Genomic DNA, 7,395 nt, shown 5'->3' on the forward strand with positions numbered 1-7,395 from the left:
TTTTCTTCCATGTAGTCTTGGCGTGATAATTATAGATATACCCTTTCCAAATTGCTCAAAGAGTGCAAACCCAATACATGCCCCCATTAATTAAAATGGATAACTAAAGGTTTCGTCCCTCATATAAACTGTTCATTTGACGAATGCGTTTCTTACCCTGAGAGCTATATAGTCTTCGTCATTTTGTTTTTAAGGAGAGTTTTGTCAGGAGGCATCCCAAGCTTGAGAAAAGGGGACACAGTGATTTCTTGGTGTCGATGTGCTCGTTGCTGAGTTTGCCAAGAATTTTGATATTAACATGCTGACCCTTACCTCTTATGTGCTACATTGCTGAGTTTGCCAAGAATTTTGATTATACATGCTTACCATTACCTATTGTCTCTGAGCTGTGCAAGGTGATACATTGAACCTCTTTGAATTCAAAATGAGAGCGCAATGTGTTCAATGAGTGCAATTCAAAAGAAATTGAATATGAGACTGGAAACATACAGTCCACTTCTTTGCAAGATGGTACCGACGAGTTCCAATCAGGAAAGTAAGTCGACTGTCCACGTGGTGTCACACACTGCAGTGAGGCGCTGCCATTGATGACGTAACCTTCCTCACAGGATAGGTTTACAATGGAACCAAACCACGCGACGTTGGAATCCCATTGTCCGTGTAGGACGTCGTAAATTTGGTCGCAAAAGCCATAGGAAACTACATTGTAGGCAGCCAGAAATAAGCAAAATTTGTATGAAGTTATGAGGCACAAACACATGTTTTGAATCACCATTACGCAAGCGATTAATTTGATTGCCATGTCTACATCGCACGTAGCCACACAAAGTTCTTCAAAAATCAGAGTTCAGTGCTAAAGATGAGCAGCTCTTCAGAAAGAATGTTGGTATGTACTAATTCTAAACAAAAGCATGGAAGACGGTATAGAAAAGTGAAGGTAAACGCGGTAAACGTACATTGATATAACTCTTTATGTGCCACGTTCGCACGTCCGACTCAGTGGACGGCGTGCCAACTTCGCATATTCTGCTCAACAGACAAAGCCACCAAAACCGATCGATAAATCGGCTAATCACTGCTAATCCCGCGGCACAATGAAAGCGTTTCTCGTGCTTTTGTTCCTCTCACATACGGCTTGCATTTTATGTGGTGATTGACTATCAAGCGATGTTCCCAACTACATTTGCTCGTACATTCTAAGATACAGTCACGGTTTAATGTGCAAAAGTCATGCCTTTATAGTAATGTACTAAGTGATCATTCAAAAGAAAAATTGAAAATAGATTCGTCAAACAATTTATATCGAAACAAAGCTTGGCATTTCTCTTTAACTTTGCCTGCTAATATGCCCATCTTAACAGAAATTTGTAGAAGTTATGCAAATTGGAAAAACAGAATTCTTTCTCAAAGTATGACTACCTTCCTGTCTCCGAATAACGTGGCACACAGGGGGTTTCCAGCGTGGTACATAAAGAGATAAAGAGCTACAGAAATCATGAAGGAATCTAATTTGGAAGCAAGACATCTAGTTCAAAACATTACATCACTAGGATATTCAAAAAATACTCTAACGCCCCACCCCCCCCCCAAAAAAAAGAGAAAAATAGATTGATGACGGAAAATTATCACAATTACGTACAATTTGAACATATACTCTCAAAATATACATTGTTTACAGCAAAAGCAGTTAAAATTACCGTTAAAAGCATAACACACAGCAGATTTGAATTCCAGTTCAGTTCTATCAGGAAATGACTTTGATGGGACGCACACGCATGCGCCTCGATGTAGAACAGCTACGTCCGCAAACTGCCTTTGTTCTCGGCAAATGGAAACACATTCCAGGTCGTGCTCGACGATATGTCTGGGGAAACTCCGACTTAGAATATTGATCTGCGTACTTGATAGTTTCTTGTTACATCCGAGATAACCAGGAACTGAGGGGAGGAACACCATAGTCAAGAATAATTTTCCCGATAAAGAAATATATAACTTATTCTTCAAAATTGATTCGTGCTTAACTGATTTGTAAGGCACGAATTTGATGAATGTATTGTATTATATTTTCGAGTTGTTTATTCATACATTTCAAGGCAAAGGTGCTTGTAAATCTTCGCTGAAAGAAAAAAAAACTCATTAGTTTGGGTAGTTTGGGCATAAAAACTATGTACGATTCCATAAACGAAGACGTTATGGTAAATACGCTGCGACGTTGCTGAATAGTAAACATGTAATATTTCAGGTTTCATGTTTGCCTTTAAACGCATTAAGTCAAAGTGTTAATTCGTTCATTTTTAATCGTTTGAAAAAAATGAAAAAAAGACTGAAGTACATGTTTTATAAAATTTTCAAGACAAGAAAACATTAGTCTGAAAGCGCTCACTTGCGTTTGATATTCAACTTCGTCGCAAGGTCATGTGAGCTGTCAATAATATACTAATGATACACTGCAAAAAGGCCGGTGTTAAATAGTGAACACCGAGCTGGAGTTAAATTTTCGGTGCTCATTTATGGTGTTAGATTAACACCTCTGGGTGTCATTTCCAAATCTAATATTTCTCTCACAAATATGTACACACACAAAAAAAAAGAAAAATGTTGGAATGACTGCTACTTTAAACTGAACTTGTTGAGAGTACCCGATACAGAATAGATATATCTCTCATCTGCATAATATTCAATATTTTTTTCTTTATAGAGTCAAAGCTAGGGACTTTGTTTTTAAACTTTTGTACAAAGAGTTGTTGCTTAATCAAAATCACAACGCAATTTAGAGCATCGTTTCTCTTTTAAAACCAAAAATAATATTTTCCAAACTAGATTTTATCTGTGTTCTAGAACCTCCATTCATCCATTTTTTCAGTTTCATTCCAGATTGACTTAATAGTTTCGCATTCAAAAAATAAATGTGCAATATCTTCCAACTCTTTTTTTTTTTACAAAACGAACATTTATCACTCCTGACTTTTTTTTATCTTATACAGTGGCTTATCTAAACACAAAATCCTATTCACTATTTTGTACTGAAAAATATCTCAACCCAATGGCCATGATAACAACGAAATATCATAATGTGATACTTTTCCATTTGACAGTTTCAGGGGGACTATTCAAAATGTCGTTCCCATTTAGAACATATCAAAGGTAAACATTTATAACGGGGTCCTGATTCCTTCCAATCTAAAATTGCTTCCCTAAATGTAAACTTAAACTAATTAAACAACAGGATATGCAATGTCATAGAGAACTGTAAATGACTTGTTTTGTAACATAGGGCCTACACTTCAGTCCCATATGATTATCTAAGGCACTTTGCTCTGTGAATGTTTGCACGTCTGTGTGTTTAAGTATGACTATGTGAGTATGTCAGGAATTTAAACACATTACATACGTCCTCTAATTAGCTTTATACGTAGATCAGCTTTTTAACAGTGTGCCGATTCAGACTTCCCGCAGTATAGTATTTGTTATAGTAATCAGAGTTAAAATTGTGACCCTGAATAACTAAGCCACTAAAAAGTCGCAAATTATAAACAAGGACAGATTCCGAAAGAGCAGACTTAGAGTTTGAGAATTGCATGACCCATGGAAATAATTGGAGTAATCATGGAATATACACACTATGCAAAAGTATGAAATGAGAAGAGATGAACAGAGGTTTAGGGTAAAATATTCAAGTGCTTAATCACATCGAGTGGAGCTCAGTGCGATTTGTGGGTTACAAAAAAGTAATGTTATTTAAATAACGAAAGAAAAAGAGTTTCTCCGAGTTAGAAATTACCATGAACGAGAGAAGACTTGAGAATGTTACAAAGTTTAAATACCTCGGTGTGACGGTTGACCAAAACCTCGACTGGTCTCCTCAGGTAAATGAAGTTATAAGAAAAGTTTCGTATGTTACAATGTGTATACGTAGAATCAAGCATTGCTTAACAAATGATATGTTAATTCAATTATATTATTCTTTGATTCTCCCTCATATTGATTATTGTTGCACTGTATGGGGATCCTTAACTAAGAAGAACATTCATAGACTTCAAATATGTCAAAATAAATATTCTCGTATGGTATTAAATGCAGATTATAGAACATCAACAGTTAGCTTATTAGATACACTGAAACTGCAATCCATTGAAAAGAGATTAGAATATCAGTATTGTATATTGGCCTATAAAATAGTTAATGACGCAGCCCCATCTTATCTTTGTAGCCTTCTATCCCGACGTAATGTTATATATCCTACCAGACATGTCCTAACAAATCAGTTATATTTACCTAAGCCAAAAACAAACAATAAGAAACGTTCCTTCTCATACTCCGCTTGTAAAATGTTCAACTCACTACCAATTTCCTTTCAATCATCCCCTTCATTACCAGTTTTCAAGAAACGCCTCCGGCTTCACCAGTCTATCTTTTGATTTATTTATTATTTCATATGACCACCATTTGTATTATGTCGTACTATGTTTTCATTTGTTGTTTTTTTTTTCTATTTGTATATATGTTACCCGATATTATTTGTAATTCGTGTTTGATTTTGTAACCTTTGTATGTGATGCAGGGCTCCCTTGCAGAGCAGGCCATTGGGGCTCTGAACGGGACAACCCTGCTTTTAAAGAAAACATGAATAAATAAATAAATAAATAAAAGGATGCACGTATAACTCCATCGCAATCACAATGATAAGATTATCGTCTAAAGGTGATATTCTAAACTCTCATTGAGCATATTTTTCTCCTGACTCTACCTTTTTGCAATGCAGTATTAAATAATGAGCGTTTTGTTTTTGTTTAAAATATATCAGTGTTGAAAGGGAAGCTCTTAGGAGATGGAAAAAAAGAAACCTCTTTAATAGTCACACTAACCCATATGTTTTATGTACCCAAGCCTTAGAATCATGTGGAGGGTAAATTGCTCTTTCAGAAAATGATAAATGAAAACGACAAAGATTGATTAGTTTCATCTATTTCACCAAATCGAGTCCTCATGTAAAGTAGGGTCCTGCACCAGCATGTTATTTTTGTGATGCCGTGTAACATCTTTAATATCTACCAAAGACGTAAAAAATCTTAACACTTTTCAACTCGTTTCCTCACCTCGGCATTTTAAGTGTACGGCCCTCTGAGATGGACATTCGGTCCTTGTCCAAGAGCAATTCACCATACTTCGCGAATCTGTGAGACGTATTAAATAGTCCAGTCAATCTAGCGATTTTTAGGGGGTAACCCACCACTAATTGCAACAGTAGGAATTTCACTGCAGTGCAAGTCGTTGAGGCCTCCTGAACACCATACTAAAAGTCCCAAAAAATCCAGCGGGGCAAAATAGTAAAATTTGCATAATATGCAAATTAGCACCTGAAATGAGAGGAAATTGACAGATCTCAGCTTCCCGTCGTCCAATTTTAAAGAATTAAATGTATAAACTTATATTTCGTAAGTCAAAGAACACGATAGATGCCTTTTCGAATCGGTCGTACAAAAATAATTTGCATAAAATGCAAATTAGCGGTAACTGTAAGAGCACATTCATAACAACAGTACTCACGTTGGCATAATGAACGTTTTGCATATGGGGACGCGGGGTTGAGGGGGTAACTTTGGGCGCCTCCCAAGGGGCCGCTTTAAATGTGCACCACTTTTTACTATAAAAGTATTGTAAAGCAATGTCTCCTGTATTGATTACATTGCATTTCTTGAAAACAAAAATACCCTTGCTATAAGGCACGATCGCATTTTGACAGTATGTACGTTTGGAACATATATATTCGCGTTATATGATATTATATGTTTTCTATATTGCCAAGGGCATTTCGGGGGGCACACTCCACAGGGTCGCCCTTCAATAAGCACCCTCTTTATTGCGTAGATCTTGTAAAGCAAATCTTCTTCTATCATTTTCATGATTTTTCATTTATATAAGAGTGTATTTGCTGTATTGCTGGACCTACTTTTAAAACCATTCATGCTATAAGAACTGCATTTGCGTTGCTAATATCCGTATTTTGTCATAAAGGGCGTGAGCGTAGGTGTAAATTTAGACGCCTCCCCAGGGATTACCTTTGCATGTCCATCTTTTTGACAATGTAGTTATTGTAGAGCAATGTTTCCTCTATCAATCAGTTGCATTTTTTGGGAAACAAAAGTGCCTTTGCTATACGGCACGATGGAATTTCGAAAACATGTACGTTTGGAACATATGTATATTCGCATTATGATCGTATTATGTTTTCTATATTGCCGTGAGGGTGGAGTATTTTTGGCACATCCCACAGGGTTGCCGTTTGATGCGGACCCTCTTCATTGTATAGATCTATCATTTTCATGACTTGTCATTGATAAATAGTGTATTTGCTGTATTGCCGGGACTACTTTTAAAACCATCCACGCTAGAACAACGGTGTTTGCGTTGCTAATATCTGTGTTTTGTAATAAGGGGCGTGAGCGTAGATGTGAATTTGGACACTTCCCAAGGGATTCCTTTTGAATGTTCACCCTTTTGACAATATAGTTATTGTAGAGCAATGTCTCCTCTATTAATTAGCTGCATTTCTTGGAAACAAAAGTGCCTTTGCTATCCAGCACGATGGAATTTTGAAAACATGTACGTTTGGAACATATATATATTCGCGTTGTATGATATTATATGTTTTCTACGTTGCCGTGAGGCCGGGTTGAATATTTTTGGCACATCCCACAGGGTTGCCATTTAATGTGCATCCTCTTCACTGTATATATCATTTCCATGACTTTTCATTGATAAATAGTATTTGCTGTATTGCCGGGACTACTTTTAAAACCATCCACGCTAGAACAACGGTGTTTGCGTTGCTAATATCTGTGTTTTGTCTTAAGGGGGCGTGAGCGTAGGTGTAACTTTGGACCATTCCCAAGGGATTGTCCTTTAATGTTCACCCTTTTGACAATATGGATATTGTTAAGGGATGTCTCCTCTATTAACTACAATGTATTTTTGAAAACAAAAGTGCCCTTGCTGCATGGCATGATCGAAGTTTGAAACATGTACGTTTGGAACATATAGTATATTCGCGTTAATGATATTCAATGTTTTCTATATTGCCACGAGGGTGGGGTACTTTGGGGCACATCCCACAGGATTGGCATTTAATGTGCATCCTCTCACTGAATAGATATTGTGAAGCAGTGCTTCTTCTATCATTTCCACGACATTCATTGATATAAAAGAGTGTAGCTGTATTGCCGGAACTACTTCTAAGACCATGCACCACAGAACGTCAGTATTTGCGTTCATAGTATCCGTGTGTTGTAATTATGGGGCTTGAGCGGAGGTGTAATTTTGGACACTTCCCAAGGGATTGCTTTTAAATGTTCACCCTTTTGACAATAAAGTTAATGTAGAGCAATTTTTCTTCTT

At 36.8% G+C, this 7,395-nt stretch overlaps 1 long non-coding RNA gene across 1 annotated transcript; it reads right to left on the minus strand.

Annotated features, from left to right (window-relative positions):
- Positions 1 to 584: 584 nt before the first annotated feature.
- On the minus strand, positions 585 to 5,183 carry LOC139734128 (uncharacterized). The gene is made up of 3 exons (XR_011711139.1): positions 5,097 to 5,183; positions 1,698 to 1,937; positions 585 to 699 (listed from the first exon to the last, which is right to left on the minus strand). It is a non-coding gene; the product is annotated as an uncharacterized lncRNA (long non-coding RNA).
- Positions 5,184 to 7,395: the final 2,212 nt, after the last annotated feature.

Source organism: Diadema antillarum, unplaced genomic scaffold, assembly GCF_040938485.1.
Source record: "Diadema antillarum isolate AM-2024a unplaced genomic scaffold, OU_Dant_1.0 seq00000512_RagTag, whole genome shotgun sequence".
NCBI classification, from domain to species: domain Eukaryota; kingdom Metazoa; phylum Echinodermata; class Echinoidea; order Diadematoida; family Diadematidae; genus Diadema; species Diadema antillarum.